General features: G+C 48.1%; 1 long non-coding RNA gene across 1 annotated transcript; it reads left to right on the top strand.

Moving 5' to 3' along the window:
- The first annotated feature begins 9,234 nt into the window (after positions 1 to 9,234).
- On the top strand, positions 9,235 to 24,805 carry LOC123343789. The gene is made up of 3 exons (XR_006572356.1): positions 9,235 to 9,296; positions 20,101 to 20,206; positions 24,487 to 24,805. It is a non-coding gene; the product is annotated as an uncharacterized LOC123343789 (long non-coding RNA).
- The last annotated feature ends 414 nt before the right edge of the window (positions 24,806 to 25,219 follow it).

Below are 25,219 nucleotides of genomic sequence, written 5' to 3'. Positions count from 1 at the left end.
GTCCCTATAAAATCAGGACATCTGGTCACCCTACCACTCTAGGTCTCCGGTCCTCCAAGGAGTTCTCCAGCAGAAGGCCAGATGTGATATTTCTCATGTGAAAAACAAGTAGAAGAACTGTTCTTGAAAATCAAGAAGGTGGGGAAAAGAGTGCTCAGGTCTTCTTTACACAGACAGGCCTTTTCCTTTAAATGTGAGGTGCCTGGGGGCAGTGTGTATGAAGCCTGGGTCCATTTGAGGGTGCAGAGATGCTAGCTAGATGGGAAGAATTATAGCATGGAGACTGGGGCGGGGCGTAGATGGGCCAGTATCAGGAGTGCTCCAGAGCTGTCTCCCTGTGGCAGAGAATTGTGAGCCATAAAAAGCTGATGTTAAAGGCTGCAGTGGAGCTATGACTACCCAGCTCAAGTGGGGATTGAACTCAGAACTAGCCAGCTCAGTTCTTTACCACCTGAGCTGTGGGAGAATCTCCTCTGCCTGCATTTGGGCCTATAACACCTCTTTGAGCAGGCTAGTCATTCTGTCAAGTAGAGCACAGTGGTGCAGATAGACATTGTTGTTATGTATTTGCACAGCAGCAGCAAGCATTTTGACAATGCTCAGTGCACTTAGGAGGGGCAGGATGTGCCACAATGGACAGTGGTGTGGGCCTGCTGCCTGAGATCACAAGTGGTGTGTGGTTAAGGATGTTTCCCAACATTGGGTACACACTGTACTCAGGGAAAGGGTGTATGACTTTATCAAGAAGGAGGCATCACAATCATCAGATCCTGTATTCTCTGCTGCATAAACATGATAAGTTTTCATTAAAGCTGGACTGAGCTGTAATCCCTGGGCCCTACTGTCTCTGCTACCCCGCTATGCCCCACCCCACAGCCCACTGCCTGCTTTTGATTAGTGGAAGATTAGAGGGGAGCTCCCAGGGTCTGATTCTCCTCCCACTTACACTGGTGTAATCAGGAGTAACTCTGAGGAGCATCACTAATGTAAAACAGGCATCAAAAGCAGAGCCACATCCCTGCCTGTGCTACAAAAATAATCATGGTTCAGTGTGGCTGTGTCCAAACTGTGTAATGAGGTGCCTGAGCGGGCACAGCAGAAAACCATGTTACAACCCTGGCAGATACCTACAGCCAGATCCTCCGCTGGTGTACATCAGGAAATCCATTGGTGCTACTCTGATTTTCACCAGCTGAGAATCTGGGCCCTAGGTTGAACCATGTTTTTTTTACAATGTTCCAGTATTGTTTCTTTTCGCTCACTAGCCACAATGAATAATGTTCTACTAGCATGGTTTGGCCAACTGTTTATCTATGGGTTTTTCTAGGGTTCAGGGGACCTAGGGGACAAGGAGGGAGCTCCGAAGGGGAAGGAGAAAAATGAATTGTGGGAAATTAACTAGCAAGTATAATGTCCTTCAAGGATCCCCTCCATCAGCCTGACCAGGATTCTGGAACAAGAAACAAGAGTAGAAGCAGCCTCTGAAGAATCCATGCCAGGTCACATGTGCTCAGACTGGACATTCTTGGGCCAGTGCTTGGCCACATCCCATTTACCATCATATCCATAGAAAGCTGTTAGCTCTTCTTCTATGCAAGAATTTTCTTTCTCTTCTGGTTCATGTATTGTACCCATCACAGTGGTGCAGAAACCTTCCAGTGTTAGCATCTATCATCCGTGATTTAGTCTTTCTTGCTTTCGAAAAATTGTGTGTGGACTCTTTTTAAAACTCATTTATCCTTATGTCTCTGTTTATTATTTCTGTGTTTCATTAGCAGAGTCAGGCCCAAGAAAGCATGCAGGGTGAGAGGTGCTGAGATTTCAGGTGGTTCCTGGTTCCTGCGGGAGTTGTCTCCTCCATAGTCGAGCTTTATCCTGGGAGTGGACCATTCCCCTGTGTTCAAGGAGAAGGGATGTAGAGTAATGGTCCTTGTCCCAGAGCTTTAGGCAATCTTAAGTATCAGTGAGCACTTGAAAGCAAGAATCAAGACCTTGAAATGATATGCTATAGGAAATAGTAGGCCGTGAAACCCCCCCTTGGGTTCCTGTGGCGGAGAGGAACTAAAAGAGGTGGCTGTGGAGAGGGAGGTGCATAAAGGGGTGGGGGAGCAGCAGGTTCCTGGCAGGTTACACCCCTTCCCCACTGGAGCCCCTCTGCCCCAAGTCTGCAGAGTCAGGGCTTCAATGTTGTAGAGGGGAGATACTGGGGGGTCAGGAAGAGAAGGAAAGTCCACAAATTGGAACATAGTTTCCTTGTGCCTGTGTGGAGTTTTTCTCCTGTCAGGCATATTCTGGGCTGTTATTAGGGGCTGTGGGCTAGATCCTTATCAGGGGGAGCTATGATGATTTGCACCAGCTGAAAATATGGCCTGCTAGTTTGAGGAGTCCTTAGGGTACACTTGTGGCACATTATCAGATTTTTCTCTGCAACCAACAGGGCTAGGAACACACTACTTTCAGTATTAAATGAAAGCTGAATTTCTCCTGCAATTTTCTTGAGAGCAGCTGAGCACCACTAGCTCGCTCTGCTCTGGCCCATCAGGCCCTCTGCGTCTCAACGTCTGGGAGAAGGTCATGTGAGGCTGCGGTGCTATATCAAGCCAGACATGACTGCATGTGGAGCTGGCTGATAAGAGCATAATTCCTCTTTTGGACCCACTCTGGCCTGTTCTGTCAAGGCGGTGAACCAGATCGTGCGCACCTGGGACCACCGCACAGCCGGTCCGTTGGCCCCTCTCCCTGGCTGCAAGGCCCAAGCTTCAGTGTGACACATCTGCTCCAAACTGCTGAGTCATGCCAGCTGGCGGGGGGAGCAATGGAAACCCTGCCCAGAGCTTGTGTGTGTGTGTGTGTGTCTGTCTGTATTCAGGGAGAGGTGGCTGGGAGGAACATGACGGGAGGTTTCCTCTGAACAGGCCCTGGCCAGGACAGAGATAAGGGAACCGATCTGCTGATGCAGCGTCTAACTGCACTACAGTGGAGTGTGCACATCAAACCTCACCCATCCCCTCCACAGCACACTGGGCTCTTCCCAGCCAGAGGCTAGTTGCCTAGCTGGACCAGCTCTGTCTGCGTGGCTGCTACGGTCTCATATAGTTTGCTGTGGCTGGCTGTTAGCAGATGTGTTTTCAAGCCTACCTACCCCCACGATCAGGAGGGAGGAGGTTGGACTGTGGCAAGTGGAAGCACTGCCAGCAGATGGGAGAGGTGTTGGGTTTCACAGGTGCCCTGAGATAAAGGAAGGGGCTGCAATGAAGCAAATTGAGTTAAGCTAGCAGCAGCAGCTGCCCTTCATGCATTGGGCGATGCGTCATTTCAGCCAAGGGGCACGGGGGAGGCAGCATTCTTGTCAGAAGCAGAAACATCTGCCCCAGCACAGCTGTCTCTGTCTGTGGGGCTCAGCGGGGACTGGGAGTGGGGTGCTGTAGTCAGGTTTGCGATGGGCCTGAACTGAAATCCTGGATCTGAGCTCAGGACACTCAGATCTGGATTTGTGTCCACTCTCATCCCTACTTCAGCTCCATGCAGCACCCCCCTAGGAAGAGCAGAAAAGCAGGAGCAGACATGACATAGGGCTTAGACTCATGGGTCCATGCTATGCCCAATGGCCAACAAGTCAGATGCCAACTGCTTCTGGTGGGACAGGCTGCCAGAGCAGGGCTCTTCCAGGAGGGCTGCAGGGAAGCGCCAGCCCCTTCTGTCCCATTGTTTCAATGTCGCGACACAGTGATGAAATGTCACAATGTCAATTGGAAGCTGTGAGCTTCAAAGAAAGGTTTGAGAGCTAGAAGCCTCTCTGTTAATTGGCTGAGCCTTAGTCAGTGGGTGGGGCTATCAAGAAGGCCAGGGCTTTATAAAGCAGTGCGCAAGCAACCAGGGAGCTTTGCAAACAGGGGCTGCTAACAGGGAGTTTTGCAAGGGAGTTGGGAAGGGGGCAAGGTTCACTTGCCGTCCTTTAAAACCTGTAAACTAAACTACATTCAAAACTTCTTGATTTAAACAAAACCCTTTCATTAACTAGGTAGCTGCAGGAGACAATGCAGGCAGAAGCCCAGCAGCAGAGTGGGGGCTATCCAGTTTATTGCGCTGAGTGCAGCATGTATGATTACCTGCCCTGTGGGCAGGTGCCGTATGTGTGCATTTGGTGCAAGGAGCTCCTGGCCCTTAGAGACCACGTACGGGCTTTGGAGGCCAGGGTGGCGGAACTGGAGGAGCTAAGGGAGGCAGAGAGGTATGTTGATGAGGCTTTCCGGGACACTATAGAATTGTCCCACCTCCGCTCAGACAGCCCCTGCGCTGTTGAGGAGGATGAAAGGCCCAGGGAAGCAGAGCAGTCAATGGGAGCAGAGGGAAACCTTCCCATAGTTAGGACCCTCCTTCCAGATGGTGTTAGGGTATCCTCTCACACTGAGGTTACCTCTCCGGGTTAGGGAACTCCAGTCACTAGGAAAAGGCAGGTGTTAGTAATAGGAGATTTGATCATTAGAAACATAGATAGCTGGGTTTGTGATGACCTGGAGAACCGTATGGTGACTTGCCTGCCTGGTGCGAAGGTTACGACTCTCTTGAGGCATCTGGATAGACTTATGTGCAGTGCTGGGGAGGAGCCAGTGGTCGTGGTATATGGAGGTACCAGTGACATAGGGAAGGGTAGGAGGGACATCCTGGAGGCCAAATTTAGGCTGCTAGGGAAGAGACTGAAATCCAGGACCTCTATGGTAGCATTCTCAGAAATGCTCCCAGTTCCACGCGCAGTGCCAGGTAGGCAGGCAGAGCTTCAGAGTCTCAATGCGTGGATGAGACAACGGTGTAGAGAGGAGGTGTTTAGATTCATTAGGAACTGGGGAAACTTTTGGGATGGGGGGAGCCTATACAGGAGAGATGGGCTCTGCCTAAACCAAAGTAAAACCAGACTGCTGGCACTTAACATTAAAAAGGTTGCAGAACAGTTTTTAAACTAGGAGATGGGGGAAAGCCGACTGCTGCAGAGGAGCATGTGGATTGGGCAGAGACTTCTCTTAGAGGAGAGTCTATTGATAGAGATTCTCTAGGTTATAGTCAGGAGCAGAGGATGGAAAAGGATAATGTAAGGACCAGATCAGACGAGAAACATTCACATAAAAAATCAGACACATCAGAAAAGGGCAGACAAATAAACAGGGACAAGTTTTTAAAGTGCTTGTACACAAATGCTAGAAGTCTAAATAATAAAATGGGTGAACTAGAGTGCCTTGTGATAAAAGAGGATATTGATATAATAGGCATCACAGAAACCTGGTGGACTGAGGACAATCAATGGGACACAGTCATTCCGGGGTAAAAATATACCGTAAGGACAGAACAGGTCATGCCGGGGGGGGGGGGGAGGAAAGTGCCACTATATGTGAAAAAAAATGTAGAATCAAATGAAGTAAAAATCTTAAGTGAATCCACATGTTCCATAGAATCTCTATGGATAGTAATTTCATGCTCTAATAAGAATATAACATTAGGGATCTATTGTCGACCACCTGACCAGGATAGTGATAGTGATGATGAAATGCTAAGGGAAATTAGAGAGGCTATCAAAATTAAGAACTCAGTAATAGTGGGGGATTTCAATTATCTCCATATTGACTGGGAACATGTCACCTAAGGACAAAATGCAGAGTCAAAATTTCTCGAAACTTTAAATGACTGCTTCTTGGAGCAGCTGGTATGGGAACTCACAAGGGGAGAGGCAACTCTTGATTTAGTCCTGAGTGGAGCGCAGTAGCTGGTCCAAGAGGTAACTGTAATAGGACCTCTTGGAAATAGTGACCATAATATAATAACATTTAATATTCCTGTGGTGGGAAGAACATCTCAACAGTCCAACACTGTGGCATTTTTTAAAAAGGGGAACTATGCAAAAATGAGGGGGTTAGTTAAACAGAAATTAAAAGATACAGTGACTAAAGTGAAATCCCTGCAAGCTGCATGGACGCTTTTTAAAGACACCATAATAGAGGCCCAATTTAAATGTATACCTCAAATTAAGAAACACAGTAAAAGAATTAAAAAAGAGCCACCGTGGCTTAACAACCATGTAAAAGAAGCAGTGAGAGATAAAAAGGCATCTTTTAAAAAGTGGAAGTCAAATCCTAGTGAGGTAAATATTAAGGAGCATAAACACTGCCAAATTAAGTGTAAAAATGTAATAAGAAAAGCCAAAGAGGAGTTTGAAGAACGGCTAGCCAAAAACTCAAAAGGTAATAACAGAATGTTTTTTAAGTACATCAGAAGCAGGAAGCCTGCTAAACAACCAGTGGGGCCCATTGACAATCGAAATACAAAAGGAGTGCTTAAAGACAATAAAGTCATTGCGGAGAAACTAAACGAATTCTTTGCTTCAATCTTCACGGCTTAGGATGTTAGGGAGATTCCCAAACCTGAGCCGGCTTTTGTAGGTGACAAATCTGAGGATCTGTCACAGATTGAAGTGTCACTAGAGGAGGTTTTGGAATTAATTGATAAACTTAACATTAACAAGTCACCGGGACCAGATGGTATTCACCCAAGAGTTCTGAAAGAACTCAAATGTGAAGTTGCGGAACTATTAACTAGGGTTTGTAACCTGTCCTTTAAATCGGCTTCTGTACCCAATGACTGGAAGATAGCTAATGTAATGCCAATATTTAAAAAAGGCTCTAGAGGTGATCCCAGAAATTACAGACCGGTAAGTCTAACGTCAGTACCGGGCAAATTAGTTGAAACAATAGTGAAGAATAAAATTGTCAGACACCTAGAAGATCATAAATTGTTGGGGAAAAGTCAACATGATTTTTGTAAAGGGAAATCGTGTCTTACTAATCTATTAGAGTTCTTTGAAGAGGTCAACAAACAAGTGGACAAGGGGGATCCAGTGGACATAGTGTACTTAGATTTCCAGAAAGCCTTTGACAAGGTCCCTCACCAAAGGCTCTTACATAAATTAAGTTGTCATGGGATAAAAGGGAAGGTCCTTTAATGGACTGAGAACTGGTTAAAAGACAGGAAACAAAGGGTAGGAATAAATGGTAAATTCTCAGAATGGAGAGGGGTAACTAGTGGTGTTCCCCAAGGGTCAGTCCTAGGACCAATCCTATTCAACTTATTCATAAATGATCTGGAGAAAGGGGTAAAAAGTGAGGTGGCAAAGTTTGCAGATGATACTAAACTGCTCAAGATAGTTAAGACCAAAGCACACTGTGAAGAACTTCAAAAAGATCTCACAAAAGTAAGTGATTGGGCAACAAAATGGCAAATGAAATTTAATGTGGATAAATGTAAAGTAATGCACATTGGAAAAAATAACCCCAACTATACATACAATATGATGGGGGCTAATTTAGCTACAACAAATCAGGAAAAGATCTTGGAGTCATCGTGGATAGTTCTCTGAAGACATCCACGCAGTGTGCAGAGGCGGTCAAAAAAGCAAACAGGATGTTAGGAATCATTAAAAAGGGGATAGAGAGTAAGACGGAGAATATATTACTGCCCTTATATAAATCGATGGTATGCCCAAATCTTGAATACTGCGTACAGCTGTGGTCTCCTAATCTCAAAAAAGATATACTGGCACTAGAAAAGGTTCAGAGAAGGGCAACTAAAATGATTAGGGGCTTGGAATGGGTCCCATATGAGGAGAGATTAAAGAGGCTAGGACTTTTCAGCTTGGAAAAGAGGAGATGGGGGGGAGGAGGAGAGATGATAGAGGTATATAAAATCATGAGTGATGTGGAGAAAGTAAATAAGGAAAAGTTCTTTACTTGTTCCCATAATAAGAACTAGGTGTCACCAAATGAAATTAATGGGCAGCAAGTTTAAAACAAATAAAAGGAAGTTCTTCTTCACACAGTGCACAGTCAACTTGTAGAACTCCTTGCCTGAAGAGGTTGTGAAGGCTAGGAGTATAAAAGGGTTTAAAAGAGAACTAGATAAATTCATGAAAGTTAAGTCCATTAATGGCTATTAGCCAGGACGGATAAGGAATGGTGTCCCTAGACTCTGTTTGTCAGAGGGTGGAGATGGACGGCAGGAGAGAGATCACTTGATCATTACCTTTTAGGTTCACTCCCTCTGGGGCACCTGGCATTGGCCGCTGTCGGTAGACAGGATACTGGGCTAGAGGGACCTTTGGTCTGACCTAGTACGGCCGTTCTTATGTTCACCCAAATGCAAAAGAGGCGCTGACTCTGTGTTGTTGGCAGCCAGCCTTACTGTGGTGGGGTTCAGCCTGGGATCACATCCATAGCAGGGCCGCTGGGTCAGCTCCAGCATTAAGTCCCCGAACACCCTTACTTGGCTCCTTTCTGCCTGCGGTTGCTCTGCTGCAGTTATTTCCTCTCCCTCCACTCAGCTGGTTTCCTGATCTTATGGTAATGGGGCCTCCAGTGGGCGGTAAATAAAGCAGCATTGCTATGTATAATTTAGCGCTGCGAAGAGTGTGGTGATGAGCTGCATATACAGGCACACGATGCTGTCCCATATCGCTGCTGGATGGGTTCAGGTACAGAGAGGCTGTCTGCTTTAGACAGCCCTCCCCGCCCCCACTGACTCTCCGCAGCCTTGACCTCCCACTGGGGCCATGCACGGACAGGTAATAGGCAACAATAGGAATGATATCTCCAGCTATCCCAGCCCACCCTCTCCTTCTCCCTCGGTGGTTGCCCTTCCTATCCCATGACACTTGGATGAGCTGATCTTCGGAGGGCGGAAGCTACAAGCCTCCTCATAATCAGGGTTCATAATGGCACGTGGAAGATTTGTGAGTGCATTCGCACACTTTGTGGGAGCAAAGGATTCGCAATTGCTGCCAGTGCATGGCAGTAAGTATGCATGCAAATCAGCATGCATACTTGAGCAGGCATTTGTGCACCTTCACTTCTGCAAATCACATCTCATTTATCAAACCCCAACTTCTTTATTATGGTTTGCATTACAGTGGCATCTGGAGGCCCCAACCGAGATCAGGGCCACGTAGTGCTAGGTGCTGTACAGACTGTGATACAGCATGGCCAGAGGGCAGCAGGAGAGGGTTAGAAGGGAGCCTTATTCCCTGTAGAGGGGAGAAAGTTTGCTATAGATTAATTAAAGCACCTGAAGCCAATTAGAGCACCTGAAGCCAATTAGAGCACCTGAAGCCAGTCACCTGATAAAACCCCCCTGCTTCAATCAGACAAGTGGAGGTGTTGGAGCAGAGAGGATTGGTGTTGGAGCAGAGAACAGTTTGAAGGGAAGCAGAGGAAAGTTTGGAGAAGTGCTGTGGTGGGCTAAGAAGACCAAAACCCTAGGTAAAGGGACACCTGGCTTGTGCAGAGGGAGGGCAGGAAGCACCCCCTGCCCCAAGCTGAAGGGCAGGAGAGGGAAGTAGCCCATGGGAAGAAACTGCTATTTCAAGTGGTTTACTGCTATCCCTAGAGCCCCTGGGCTGGGACCCGGAATAGAGGGTGGGCCTGGGTCCCTCCCTCTTCACTCCCCTCCTCTAGGACACTAGTGGGATAGTTAATATCCCAGTTCTGGGGCAAGAAATGGTGTCCTGAAACCGCCCCCCACCCCGAAGAGAAAGTGTGAGACCCATCATAGTAGTGCTGGCAATTTGCCACAAGACACAAACACAAAGTTACTGGGCTCTGTGCATGGGTAACCCTGTAAAATTCTCTGGTCTGTTATGCAGGGGGGCAGACAAGATGATCTAAGGGTCCCTGCTGGACTTCAAATCTGAGAAAAAGTCACATCTGTTCTCTGTGCCTCATTTTCCTCCCTCTCTAAAATGGGGATAATGAAACTGACTTAGCTCTCAAGTGGGCAAAAGCACTGTCAGATCCTGGGGTGTCAGCATTAACAGTGATCTATTAATTATTATTATTATCACTATTAGAGAAGTGGAGAGAGAGTGACTAGGAAAAAGCTCACTCTGATCATGCATTGCATGTGCAGGATTAACTGAGGAGCTACTTACTTGGCAGCCACTTGGGCACTTTTAGGACGAGAGCTTTGTTTGCCCTTATCTGGCCACTTGTGTGTTCAGTTGCCAATTTGTGTGCACAACTGGAGTGATTAACTGCACTAATACAGTCACAAAATTGTGCCTCTAAGGCATTTTTTAAAAGTGTGATTGTTAGGCTCCAGGATCAACACCTGTTTAGATGGATCCAGTAGTTTGCACCAATTCATGCTAAGGCCTTGTCTGTGGTAGCATCAGTGTAATCGAGTGGTTCTAAAATCTGCTTAAATTGCATTTAAACAACATTAAACTAAATCGGTATAAACTTGATTCAATCCGGTTTGCACTGGTGTAGCTAGATTAATTTCAGATTGATTATTTACAAGTTATCTAATATAGACAAGGCCTAAAGCTATTTTACATTAGAATTATGCCTGGAAGTTTTTCTTTCCTATTGTAGGAGCCAGAGAGAGAGAAAGAAAGAATTAGATTCTGCAGCAGACTCAGTCCTGGGGTTGGACAAACAAATCCCAGATACAGGCTCTCCCACATGTCACACACATTTCCAAGTGAACCACTTGGTCACCACCGGGGCGGGTCTATACATTTTGCCGCCCCAAGCAGGGCGGGGTGCTGCGGGGGGCGCTCTGCCGGTCTCTGGTCCCGCGGCTCCGGTGGACCTCCTGCAGGCACGCTGGAGCCCTGCCTGTCGCCTTCCCGGCGACCAGCAGAGCGCCCCCCGCAGCATGCCGCCCCAGGCACGTGCTTGGCGTGCTGGGGCCTGGAGCCGCCCCTGGCCACCACTCCTCAGCTTGTCTGTGTTGGTCCCTGCCAGCCATGTTCCAGGAAGTAGCACAGCTTTCCTTCTAGTTAAAGTGCAAAGGGCTGTCAAAGTCCTGATTCATGATCCTTCCTAACGGCCAGATTGTGGCTTTGGCTTCACTGCTAAAAAACGGTGTCTTTTTACCATCTGGTAATTCACACTTTAGCTCTAGCAGCTTGTTGTAAAACCCTAGTGGAGAAAAGGCGCTGGAGTTTTACCATGAAGTAAACTAGGTAAGATCAAACCTGGGCAGGGGGTACAGTGTTAACTGTGCCTCATTACCTTCCACCTACCGGTGCCTTGTCTCCACTAGGATTTTACAGGGAGATAACTAAAGCAGGATAGTTATCTCGCTGTAAGCCCTGCCACACACTATATTGGCAGTGAAGACACAGTGTGTGACTGTGACAGCAATAGCTTGGTCAGTGCTGCTAGGTTCTAGAGCTTTCAGACTTACTGACTGTTTGTAACTGAATTTTGCTTCACTGATTTTTTTTATAATGGAGAGTTTATTGCACAATCCCTTTGTTTTCAGCGGTTTCGTAATAGTAATTTTTGGAAGAATTTCTTAGGACAAAGCCTCTGAGCCTATCCTAGGTCCAGCCAGGCCACGTCATATTATAGCAGTAGGCCATATTTTTATGCAGGTGGGGTGGGAGGAATTGCCAGAGAAACAGATTGATAGGAACATAGGAATGGCCATAGTAAATCAGATCAATCTCCATCCAGAGCAGTATCCCATCTCTGACAGTCCAGGACCAGATGTGTCAGAGGAAAGTACAAGGAACTCCGTGATGCACAATTATGGAATAACTTTTCCTTAAGGAAGTTTCTTCCTGACTTCAAGCAGGCAGCAGTCAGCTGAAGCATGATGGTTTATATCCCTTACGAATTTTATATCTTGTCTAATGTCACAGGGAGTGTTCCATCACTTGTATAAACACCTGATCCTTTTTGGAACTCTGCGATGGTCTCCTCCTTAATACTTTAGTGTGGCAGTGAGTGCCACAAGTTCAATATGAGTTGTATAAAAGAATATTGATGTGTTTACCAGTAACTGTGGGGAGGAGGAGGAGGCGGCTATGAATTTAGCCTAAGTGAAAGGTACAAGATAGATAACCAAAATCAACCCTTGAGGGAGAACAGGCAAAGCAACCGCAACTCAGCCTTCCCGCACAGCTCCCAACAACATGCCTCCGGCCTGTATTGGATGAACCATCTCCAAAGGGGAGACAATAGTTCAGTCTTCAGGCTCATTCAGTCCTTGGCTTGTAGTTTCTGTGATGGGGACAAAGACCAAAAATCATTTAATACAGGCCAGCAAATGGCTTTTAGATGGTAAAGGCTTTGATCACAACTGGATTCAAACTGGTGAGAAGGGACCACTGTGGTCCTGCTAGAGAAGGCAGGGAGCTGGACTCGATGACCTTTCAAGGTCCCTTCCAGTTCTAGGAGATAGGAAATCTCTATTAATTTATAACACGGGCCAGAGAACATCCCTGAATTCATTCCTGTTTGAACTAGGGCAGGCTTTTGGAAAAAATCCAACCTTGATTTTAAAATTTCCAGTGATGGAGAATCCACCACTAACTTTTGGTAAGTTTTCCCAATGGTTATCACTTTCCAAAGCTTGTGCCTTGTTTCAAGTCTGACTGTGTCTAGCTTCAACTTCCAGCCGTTGGGTCTTGGAAAACCTTTCTCTGCCAGACTGAAGAGCCCTCTATCATCACATTTCTGATCCCTGTTGTAACAGGGGGGGTGTTGAGCCAGTCAGCCCCTGCAGAGCCAAGTCATATGTATGGCTGGAGTGGGCTGAAGGATGAGGTGGGGAAGATTGAGGTGGGCATGCTGCAATGCTGGGCCTTGCTGTGAGGGGGTTCTCTGGGATGGTGAGTCTTGAACGCTCACGTACATGGACAGCTGGTGACCCAGCCACTGGGGGAGGCTGGCCCCTGGCCCCTCCCCTTGTGCCCAAGGTCACGCCCCTCCCCTCCTGCCCCCCCCTTTCTCCCTCTCCTTCTGTCTCCTTCCCCCACAGGAGCCCAGTGCACCCGCACCATGGTCTGGACCCCAGCACCGGGCGGCCGGGTGGGGTGAGGCCCCAGCCCTGGTGCTCCAGGCAGCCAGGCGGCAGCACCCCCAGCCCCGGTGCGCCAGGCGGCAGCACCCCCAGCCCCGGTGCGCCAGGCGGCAGCACCCCCAGCCCCGGTGCGCCAGGCGGCAGCACCCCCAGCCCCGGTGCTCCGGATAGCATGGCCGCAGCACCAGCCACCTGAGTCCCTGCAGGAGGCAGGCCAGCCAGGGTACTGGGAACCACAGAGAGGGGTCCTGGCCTGGGGGCGAAGCGTGAGGGTGGCCACTCTAGGCCAGTGGTCCCCAACCTTTTTCATCTGGCGGGCACCAGATGATGAGCCGCAGAGGACTGTGGCGGTGGACGAGTATCCGCTGAAATTCCGCTGACAAGCGGCAATGTCAATAGGCGTTGCCGCCGAAATGCCGCTGACAAGCAGCGTCATCCAGAAGCATTGCCGCCAAAATACCACCGAAAATCGGCGGCAAACCTCTGGATGACTCAGCTTGTCAGCAGCATTTTGGCAACTGTTCATCTGCTGGCCAGTACACGGACACACTTAGACACCCCGGCGGGTGCCATGGTGCCCATTGGCACCGCGTTGGGGACCCCTGCTCTAGGCTGTTTGGGGAGGCACAGCCTACCGCTGCCTACAATACCCGCCACCCATGCTCATGTAGATACTGAGAGACTGACCAAACCCTCCTTTTAATCTTCCATCAGACTCCCGAAGCTCAGTCTCTCCATACCTACGTGGGTGTTCAAGACTCGCTCTTCTGAAAGGGGCCGTATGATGTTATGAGTCCCCTGAGAGGACAGCAGCAGTTTAGTACCTAATATAGCTAGTCAAAATTAAAATCACTAATCATCAAAATCTAGAGTTTTCATCGGAAAATTAATTGATTCAAATTTCTAAAAAAAAACCCCAAAACTGGCTCTTTTAACCAAAAATGTTTTTTTTAATGGAAAATATTTCAAAAACTGAAAGTTTGGTTTCAGTTTAACTTTTTTTTGTTGGAAAAGCTGAAATTTTCATGGTGAATGTTGATGAAAATGCAGAAAACACTCCGCCCCCAAACCCCTACCACCACCAAAAAAAAATCCCCTGTGAAGAATCTCCCAGTTCTAGTAGTAATGACAGTGTGTGTGATTTGGGGGCGAGTGTCCGCACCTCGTGTTTCCTTTACGGACCCTGCCTCATCTGCTTTATCTTCCTCCATACTTGCCCAGCTCTTCCTGGGGTGAGATAAAGACTCCAGCTCTGAACCCAGTGGGGAGAGTTCTGATTTCCCTCTAGCTGGCCATGTGTGTCTTCTGACCAGCCCTGCATGGAGAAGAGAACTTTGGCCTCTTGTCAAGTAGTGATGTGACAGTCCTAGCTGTACTTCTAAAGCATTATTCCCTGACTCTCTCTTTCTGCCAAGGCACGTGGTGCAGCAGGAGCAGGGGGAAACCATCCTACCGGAGAGGGAAATGAATGAACTTGCCTTTATTGTCATCAGGCTCTGGGGGAGGCAGCAAGGCTGCACTGGCCCGCCCAGATGGAACAAACACCTAGACCTGGGTACTTTATCATTGCGTTGCCATCAATATGTCTAGTGTGTCATATCTTTCTCACCAGCTTCCCTGCACATCATTATTATTGCTAGTTAAATAATCATGGGAGCTGTGGGGTGAGATCCCCACCCCTGCTCTGGCTCCTTTACACCACTTAAAAGAGCAGTGGAAAAGGGGCTCTAAAAGCCCCAGTTCTGTTCAGAGGGCAGGAGGGGCATGAGGGCTGGGGCAGGGGGTTGGGGCCCGGGAGGGGGTTGGGGTGCAGGCTCCACATGCTGGTGCCGCCCCTGCAACTCCCATTGGCCATGGTTCCTGGCCAACGGGAGCTGCAGGGGCGGCGCTTGGGGCGGGGGAAACATGCAGAGCCCCTTGGCTGCCCCTATGTGTAGGAGCCAGAGGAGGGACATGCCGCTGCTTCCAGGAGCCGTGTGGAGCCACAGTACATGCGGAGCAGGGCAAGCCCCCAAACCTGCTCCCTGGAGGGAGCTCGAGGGCTGGATTAAAATGTCTGAAGGGCCAGATGCGGCCCCCAGGCCATAGTTTGCCCACCCCTGTGTTAATGGCTGGATTGGGGCATGGGGCCACAGGATGCAATGATGCTGAGATTCTAGCACAGCCTGGGGAGGATGCATAACTCAGCCGGGCCCCCAGGGGAGTTATGCCAAAGGCTTCGGAGTGACCCATGATCAGGAAGGCACAAAGGTGGCTTGCAGCCACCTTAGCCTCCTCTTCTCTTGGATTGCAAGTTCTGTGCTGCCTCTGGGAGGCAGCAGCAAAGATCACCCCTGGGATCTATTCCTGGCTTTGCCAATAGCCTGTGGCATGAGGTTGGGCAAGTCACCTCACACTGCATGCCTCAGTTTCCCCTAACAGTCTTTCAGGACAAGTTGCCTGAAAATCCTAGACAGCTGGGAGAGATAAGATCATCAGGAACAGAAATAATAGATTAGTTCTAGTATCTGTGCAGTAAAAAGAATAAAAGGCTGGGTGTAAATTGGACACCTGTCAGCAAACTTTCAGGGGATTCCCAGAATCTGAGACATTTGAGGAAGCCATTTGACTATAAAAATGACAATGTTTGCAGTTTCATCTCCTGTTTGTTATAAACTTCTTCCAAGACACTTCTCAATGACGGGTTCTCAAAGAGTTTATTGACACTTTGAGAGACAAGCGGGATGAGGAAATGTATTTTACTGTCACTTACAGGTGACCTGCATGCGGGGAAAATTGTGCTTTCTCTTGCTGCTTTTTGATGATTAAACAAGTCTCAAAGGATGTTTTGCTCTTTTTACATTAGTAATGGAGTCTTGCTGACCTGTTTTTTTTTCTAGAAGATTCTCTAGACAACAGGAAAACTAGTAAGAATATCATAGATACCAACCAAACGAAACCTGATTGAGCGAAGTGCTTTGAATTCAGAGTTCAAGCATTGTTCTTTTACTGTTTTTGAAAATGCTTATTAAACTCAAATGCCTAAGAACAGCTGTAAGACAAGCTTTCTGTTAAGGATTCGATATCCTTGTCTCTTCCATCAAGAACATAAGAATGGCCACACTGGGTCAGACCAAAAGTCCATCTAGCCCAGTATCTTGTCTTCTGACAGTGGCCAATGCCAGGTGCTTCAGAGGAAATGAACAGAACAGGTAATCACCAAGTGATCCATCCCCCGTTGCCCATTCCCAGCTTCTGACAAACAAAGGCTATGGACACCCTCCCTGCCCATCCTGGCTAATAGCCTTTGATGGACCTATCCTCTGTGAACTTATCTAGTTCTTTTTTGACCCCTGTTATAGTCTTGGTCTTCAAAACATCCTCTGGCAAAGAGTTCCATAGGTTGACTGTTTGCTGTGTGAAGAAATACTTCCCTTTGTTTGTTTTAAACCTGCTGCCTATTAATTTCATTTGGTGACTTCTCAAGGGCTGAGAAGTCGGTCTTCTTCCCTGAATCTCCAAGGAGGCCTCTAGCAAACCCTTAAAAAAAAAAAATTAGGCTTTTTGAATACATCACGAAGAACTAAAAGAGGAGGCACTTTTTTGTTTCCGTGCTGAGGTCACTTTTGAAGTGCAAAACGACACTTAGCTCTGGTTTTATTCATGGTTCAGGAGCTAGATGCCCCACACCATGGACTGCTGGAACAGTTGATCATCAAGCTGTACAGTGAGAAATGCAGAGCTCTGCCTCTGCAGCCCTTCACAAGCTGTCTGCACTGTGCCATCCGCTCTCTGTGCAGGGGGTTGAGGGAATGGCTGCTCTTTACTTGACTTAACAAGCTGGAATAGCTTGTTCCTCTGGGGGGCTAGCATTTCAGCATGATTGCCTCATCCCTGGGAGCTTGTTAGCTCACCGGGACAGGGACCTGGCTTTTTCTCATTAGTCTGCCCTGCCAGCACGTATATAAGGGCTTGAAAACTCTGTCTTGGTACCTCTGTGTTCTGAAACCTCTGAGTGCCTCTCTAGTATCTATGGATCCCGCTTCTTGATTCTCTGCAGGCCAGCCGCAGCTCCCCGCATCCCAGCCCCTCATCACTGCTGCTTCAGTCAGACACTACTGCATTCGGCACCTAGTCTCGGAAACCTTCTTCCTGGGGTCCCTCCTCTCCCAGAGCCAAGGCAGTATTTGCTTGCACCCTGCTGGTGCCATGGGCTGGGGTTACATGGCAATGGGTTAATGAGGAATAGCAGAAGATCTGACAAGTGAAAGGAAAGCTGCATGGGTTAACGGTCAAGCTTCTTGTCTGGGGATCTGATCCAGAACCCAATGAAATCAACAGGAATGTCTCCACAGATTTCAGTGGACTTTGGATCAGAACCTGAATGCTAATGGCACCCATAGCACACCATACACAGAATGCCAAATGCTACATGTAGCTGCAGTGGTGGAAATCCATTGAAGTTGGGGGGTTTACTCTGGATTTACATGAGTAACTGAGATCAAGGGTTCAAATCCTCAGCTGGTGCTAATTTACATCATCTTAGGATCTGCTCCTAGAAGTGTATTCGGGTAATGGAGAGCGGCTGTAAGATGCTGGTCACAGCAAAGGGCTGGTAATGAGGAAGAACCTCTGTTCATATGCCTGGCTGAGCTACTCCCTTACCATGTGACCTAGGGTGTAATGATACTTGGTCTCCTCAGCCATGCAGGGAGAAAACTGGAACTCGAAGCTGTCAGTTGCTGATATTCCCAATCAGTGTCTGTGCTGAGCTTTCCTGGGTACATAAACTTCAAACAATAACCAGAGAAACAAAGCGTGCTTGGCTTCTGAGAGGCACACGAGGCATGAGCCTGTGGAGCAAATAGAAAGGGGGTGACATTACTTGGTCTCCCTGAGGAGGCATCAGGTAACAGTGTCAGGTCTCTGGGGTTGGCAGTGCAGACAGGAGCGTGTAGCATTGTGGTTGTTTGTAACACAGCTGCTGCTAAGATGTAGGAGGTTTCATGTCTGGATGCAGTAGAGGGGCATGTTTGGTCCTTGTCAGTGCTTTGAATGACAGATTCTTGGAGTAGTGACCCTTCCCCAGAGGTAGATGCTCCACCAGCTTAGACGTGGCTCTGCTGCACTTTAGTGCCATTAATATGCTAAGGAAATGTTGCCAATTGTGACCAATGAGAGGTCAGGAAGCGGTCTCTCCAGGACCAATAGGTGTTCAGAAAGAATCTGATCCAAAGCCCATCAAATTCAATCAGTCTTTCCACTGACTCTGGGCTTTGGATCAGGCTGTCGGGGCCCATGCTAGTAGTGCCTAATACTGGGCTCCTGAGATCTCCCCTCTAGGTAATGGTACCGGCGTTGAACTCGGAGACCTCTCCCTGACACCAGGATAATGGTGCCACTGGGAGTTCGTTAAGCACCCTCACCCAGCACAGGGACTCCAGTAATAGGAGACTGAGGAGAACATTGCCCCATCTTGCGCCCCTTCACAGAAAGTGGGCTGATGGGGCACATATGTTGTAGCGTTGATCTTCCCTTTCTTCTTTCCCCGGGTCTCTAAGTTTCTTTCTTTCTTTCTTTCTCCATTCTGTTCCCTATACCCTGCCGCCTACATTCTCCTTCCTAGCTCTCCCTCCCCTTGCTGATGTGTTTTCACTAGCACTCAAGAATGATGCAAGAGAACCTGGACAGGCTGAGCTTGGGGAGTGTGCGCACTGTAAATTAAGACCATCTGTATATCTCTTATTCCAATTAACTCAATAATTAGCAGCTCATCAAAGACATTGTCTGCCTGAAAGCATCTCCCCAAGGGCCTGCTCTCAGAGGCATCCAGCTTGGAGTCACTAACTAGCCTGGAAAATGATGTGCTAGTATGAGTCTGGCTAGGAACTGGATGGTCACCTCATTGGGCGGGGTAGGGCAAGTGTTATTCCATGAGTGAGCATGCCCTGATTTGGTGATATGCTCAAAGTTATTAGGCCAAATTCTTTAATGTAACTCCATTTAAGACAAGTTAGTCAGTTTACACCCGTGAGGAATTTGACCCATAACATTTACACTGGTATTTTAAAGGAACAATTGTTCAATCACATGAAAAGAAACCGTTTCAGGTAGGCTATAATTTTAACAAAAATGCATGTAATTCGCAAGTCCAAAAGCACTGATGTTCTGTCCACGGGCTGGGAGTGTAACGTGATCATGCGGCTGCACAAATTGCTGCATCATTGGAATTATTCGTAAATTGCCTCAGATCCCTGCTCAGGGGTTAAAAGCGTCATTAAAATTAAAAAAAAAAAAAAAGCCCCGTTCCCCAGGCTTTATATCAAGGAAGGTTCTCTAGCCTTCAGAGTTGTGAAGAGAACATTCAAAATGCGAAATCAGTGTAAAATATACCTGAATCTGCCGACAGCTTGAAACAATAGCGGGCAGAGGTGTGAACTGACCTGCATTGACCTCAGAGGGGTGTGAGTGCTGACGCCCATTTAAATGAATATGTAACCATATCACCACTGATCAGTTTAGCAGAAATATCCAGCTGGATGATGAAAAGGCTGCAGTAAAACGCTTCAGGGCTGCAGTAACCTACTTCTTCCTGTCCCATCTTGGAACAAGAAATTGTGGCTCTAGGTTATGCCAGAGCTGGCTGAAAAATTAGGAGAAATTTTCACAAACTTTTTTTTTGATGATGAAACTTAAAAGAAAACAAAAAAACTGGCAAAAATCCACTCTCAGAATTCCATCTAGTTGTACTCAATGCCTTGTGGTAGTCTGGCTAGGCCGGCTCAGGGCCTACGAGAGTGGGGGAGAAGCCGGTACAAATTACCAGGGTCCCGCGGTCCGAAGGGGGCCTGGGGCCCGGCTTCGTCGGCCCTGTTTAACCGGTCTGCCCTTGCTGGGGGGCCCCCAAATTTTTTTCACTGGGGCCAGAACCTGCTCTCAGTGGCCCTGCCTGTGCCCGTGCCTGTGCCCATCCCCTTATACACGGCTAAAGCCACAGCCTAGCTCTTGCCATCTTTGGGAGCAAATGCTGAATACCTGCTGCTGCTCTGAATACTCACAGTAATATAGCCCTGGCCTGCTGAGTGAAGGCTGCGCACCTATTTGCAAATATAGTCAAGTACCTCATTTTTTCATGATTCAAACAGCTCTAGTTTTACCTTAGCCTTCCTGCGGTACTGTATCCCCCACCCCAATATCAGCCATGGCCACCGAAAAGGGGGCTAAATCTTCAGATGATGTAATCCCAAATCTATCTCTTCATGTCTGCAGATCGAGACTGGATGCTTCTAAGGCAGAACTGCTTAGTCAAACCCTAGTTGTTGGGCTGAGAACAGGAGTCACTGGATGCAATTCTCTGGCCTGTGTTATACAGAAGGTAGGATTAGATTAAAGCCCTTCTGACTTTAAAATCTATGAATAAATTGACATCTGGCCCGAGGAAATGATTAAGGCTTTGTCTTCTCTGCCACAAAGGTGATTGTTTTTAGTTTAGGGTTGGATAACTAATGGTCTCACTGTAAATTGCTAATCCTGTAGCATTTACCAGGAGGTAGCTAGATTAGGTTAACACTTTGTGATGTCAAATAACCAATTCAGCAGAAGTTTTATTTAAGACAAACACTCGGTACTTAATACAGCACTATACAGAATATAGAAAGAAAAATATACATTAATAACAACCCCCCCTGTAAGTGATGCGCTGGTGGTAGCTTGTCCACTTCCAACTAACTTCTCAAAATTCATCCCTTCGGATACTGGTTTAGAACACAGAAAATTCTTTGATTATTTTGAATCTATAAGCCAATGATATTTGTAACTAATTTATCACTCTGGAGACCATCTGGGACCACATCTAGCTCTTAATGCTTAGACATTAATCAATACATTACTACTTAATAGTTTGCTGTTATATTGATTATGGAGCACGTCAATGTTCCCTCTAATTTTTTACATCCATGTAAGGAATGAATTTTGTTATGTGCACCAATATGGAGGTGATGCGTGGTGGGGGTTGGGCCGAGGGTTCGGAGTGCGGGAGGGGGCTCAGGGCTGGGGCAGAGGGTTGGGGTGTGGGGAATGAGAGCTCCAGCTGGGGGCTCTGGGGTGGGGCCAGGGATGAGGGGTTCAGGGTGCGGGAGGAGGCTCAGGGCTGGGGCAGAGGGTTGAGGTCTCCGATGGGGGTGTGAGCTCTGGGGTGGAGCCGGGGATGAGAGGTTTGGGGTACAGGCTGTCCCAGGGCTGCAGCGGGGACAGAAGACTCGCCCATGGCGCTCTCACTGCAGCAGCCTGGGGCCTTGGGAGAGGCACCTCTCCCCGTCTGCGTGGCCCTTGATAGCCTGCTGCGCAGCCACCTGGCCATGCAGCTTCAAGGGAACTTAGGAGCACAAGTGTTATTAACAAATGTTCCCTGTCCATTTTATTAATTACCAGCATTGTATCAATTATAGTACTCGCTTATGAGAAAACACCTATTTGGGTAGTTCCTGATAAGTTAAAAGCATCTCTTGAAGGATTATGATCTGATCAATTACAAGTAGTCGCTTTCTGAGCATCTAGACTATGTCAGCCGGGTTAGAGGAAGAGGACACTCAATCTATTAACATACTGAGGTCCAGCTAAAAACTTAGGGCACGTCTACACTGGCACAGTTACAGCGCTGGCAGTTACAGCGCTGCTCAGGGAGCACAGAAGGAAAACGGCTGTTGTGTGTTCACACTGACAGCTGCCTGTGCAATAGTGTGTTCACACTTGTGGCATTTGCAGTGCTATTCGCCTGTGTGCAGCAATGGTCTCTCCCCCCACCCCCATCCCACCGCCCCATGATGGCAAAGTGGCGCAGGAAAGTTACTCTTAATGGGGAAAGAAACAAAACAGCTCTGCCGAGGAACCTGTGGCAGCAGATTGCCCAGTATCTCCACAAGAGTTTCCTGGAGAACTCTGAGAGAGATTACCGTGAAGTGAGGGAGTCAATCAACAGCCCATTCCGCCACTCAGTCTAGGCATGCGGTGGGAGACAAGCCTGCTTTCTGCAACCCTCCTGCCCCCAACAACTCGCTTCAGCAATTCCCCCAAATCAGATCCACTTACCAAGGGCCTCCTCTCCTGTTTGCGCTTTGTCAAAATCGGTCTGCTGTGACTGGCTAGGCTCCTCCGGGATAGAAAAGAGCTCCTGGCTGCATGCATCTCTGGCCTCTGAGTCATCCTGTGCCTCTGGGTCCTCCCCCTCTTCATCCAAGATTTCCCCCTCCTGGCTCAGTCTGCTCTCGACTGGCACGTAAGCCAACAAAGTATCCACAGGGGCCTTTGCAGTGGAGGTGGGTTGCCACCAAGTATTGTGTCCAGCTCTTTGCAGAACCAGTAGCTCATGGGCGCAGCATCAGAGAGGCAGTTTGCCTCCCGTGCCTTGTGGTAGGCGTTCTGCAGCTCCTTCACTTTGACCCTGCACTGCAGTGTGTCCCAGTCATGGCCCCTTTTGGTCATGCATCGTGAAATCTGTCCATAGGTATCCTAATTCCTACGGCTGGAGTGCAGCTGGGACTGGACAGCCTCCTCTCCCCAAATGCTGAGGAGGTCCAGCAGCTTGGCATTGCTCCTAGCAGGGGATCGCCTGGTGCGTGGAGCAGGTATGATCACCTGGAAACATGCGCTGAGACCACTGCACACATCACCAAGCAAACAGGAAGGGGACTTTCAAATTTGCAAAGGAATGTATGGGGTGGGGATGATTGGTCAGCTGACAGCAGGGCAGTAGAGCTCAAACCAATGACCAGAGAGGCAAGAACAGGCATTGTGGGACACCTCCCGGAGCCAATCGCAGCGCTGTAATTGACCAGGGTGTCTACAATGACACCACAGCACTGTAGCTGCAGCGCAGAAAGGTTGGGGTGGGTTGCTTCTCGTTGGGGTGGGTTGTTTTTTTTAGAGCGCTGCAACTGCGCAGTTGTGTACACCTCGGGAGTTACAGTGCAGAAAACTGCTTTACTGTGCAGAAACTTGCCAGTGTAGACAAGGCCTTAGCTTATAATAAGACAAAAAGGTCAGCAAAAGTTCAGTTTAAGTACAAAGAATTATAAACACGAAAGCAGAGTGACTTTAGCTCATCTACAAAGAATCAATGTTTGGTTCATTTACTAAAAACGCTTTGTGAATGATATGCTACAAAAAATCAAGATCACATCAGGAATGATTTGTAAAGAGGAAAAAAAAAAGTCTAGCTGTGAACTCTTTCATTCTGACACCTTACTACTTGTATGCAGTTTTGTTTGTAGTTGTGTAGGTCCCAGGATGTTGGAGAGACAAGGCAGGGGAGGTGATAGCTTTTACTGGACCAATTTCTGTTGGTGAGAGAGATGAGCTTTTGAGCCACAGGCACACAGAGCTCTTCTTTATAGCTAGTGTTTTAGCTCTGTGACAGCTCACGCTTAAGTCATATAGCATTGTGCTTGTTTCCTCATTGGGTGAGGTTTTAAACAGGAGTATAATTTCCTTGTTCCCATGCAAATAGTTGATTGTTTAAAGAACAGCCATTCCCTCCAAACAAACACTCAGGCAAACAAAAGCCCAACGATCACACATCACTAACAATAAGGGCATGAAGGTGGCCTCAACCAAACAGCTGTTCTGAATTCCAGCTTGAATATTTGTCAACCTGGGCTTTGCAGCATTCCAGGGACTCTCTGTAATAGCCGTTTCAGTGGGATGTAGTGAGGCATAATTCATGGCTATCTGTAAGGAGTTTTGCAATCCTCTGATGGGGGTACAGAAGCCCCATGCTACATTGATTTACACCAGCTGAGGATCTGGACCCAAGCCCAAGTGCTATGCCTTCCCTGCTGCGGGCAGGTCTTTCAATTCTTCTTTACCCTCCTGTGGCTCCTCCCTCTTCTGTTTTTGGAGGCATCATCTCTTTGTTCTGTAGACTTCCAGTCCCAGCACATTCGTGCTTTTCACTTCCTTCTCCCTTGTCCTTCTCCTCTGCCCTCTTCCCTCACACCTTCCTCTGTAATCAATGCCTGTGGCGTTTACATCATTATCAGAGCATAGGGGCCAATTAGTCTGGCCCCCTTGGGGAATCAGTGTGAGGTAACTGTCCCTACCCTCCAGACTCTCCAACATGCACCCTCCAGGTGCCTCGTCACAGCACGGTTTTAATTACCAGTCACCGATGCTCATGAAATGCCAGCCCAGCCACTGCAGGTCCAGGTTTCATACCTGTTGTGTATCCATGGGTCAAAGTCATCTGTGGTGTAACACCACTGAACTTAATGGAGTTACAGCAGGGGTGAAATTGCCCCAAGTTCCCGGAATGTATGTCCCATTTGTCTTGTTTCTAGCATGATGTCTGAGAGGGTGGCATGATCCTTGCTCAACGTCTGAGCCTGTTCAAGAGTTCACTGTGTCTGAATGGGGACTTGTGGGCATTTGGCAAGGAAGGAGGTGATAAAGGGCTGCTTGCCTGCCCTGATTAATCATGTTCAGCATCAAGCTGTGTAGTACCTGCTGTAATGTAATACGACGAGGCCCTTCCGGGGGGGGGAGCCTGGTTCCATGCACAGCCACCCAGTTCTGAGAGTTGCTCCCCTTGGAAGAGTTGCCACCAGGAATTCTTACCCAAGCCTTAAACAGTGAGAGGAGGCTTGTGTTTCCCATTGGCAGATTCAGTTACCAGACCTCACAGCCCCTCCAGTTGCTGAGCCCTCCCTGCCTTGGGCCTCCACACTCCGAGCGCTTGGTGGTAGTGTTGCTTGGATACTCAAGGAAAGCAAAAGGTGGCTGCCAAGAACCTACTCCCTTTACTGATGCGACAGGGAAGTCCTGTCACGACCCTCCGCAGTGAGAATCGCTCTTCACCGCCACATTGCTATGAGCTGTCCACAGACCAGCAGAAGATATGCTTCCAGCTTGCCCTACATCCCCCGCCCTTCTCCAAACTCCCCTTCCAGCCTTTCACAAATAGCAACAGGGACACAGAATGAAAAGGGAAGGAAGCCAGAGGGAGATGCAGAGGATGATGCAAGATACCTCCAGGTTTCTGATGAACTGTCAGGGTGACTGGAAGGCTTTCTCTAAGGGCTTGGTGTGTGTGTATTGGTGGGGAGGGTGCAGGGACGAGCTTGTTGTGTTTATTAGTGTGTCCACTGACCTTGGGAAACTTGAAATAAATGCTGGATGCAGGAAGAAATCTGTTGAATTTCATTAAACCCTTGTGAGTTCAGGGCGCTCAAGGTGCAGTGATAACCATAGGTAACCTCTCCTCTCCACTGTAACTGATGCATGTGCTGACATTAGGGTGACTATATTTCTTAGAGGGGCTATTTTGTGCCTCCCCCCACAGCTGATTGGCCGACATGTCCATCCCCCCGCTAGACTGTTGCTGGTTGCTCAAGGG

The sequence above is a fragment of the Mauremys mutica genome, chromosome 11, assembly GCF_020497125.1.
Source record: "Mauremys mutica isolate MM-2020 ecotype Southern chromosome 11, ASM2049712v1, whole genome shotgun sequence".
Taxonomy (NCBI): Eukaryota; Metazoa; Chordata; order Testudines; family Geoemydidae; genus Mauremys; species Mauremys mutica.
The sequence above is the reverse complement of the archived record's forward strand: the minus strand, read 5'-3'. Positions and strand labels throughout refer to the sequence as shown.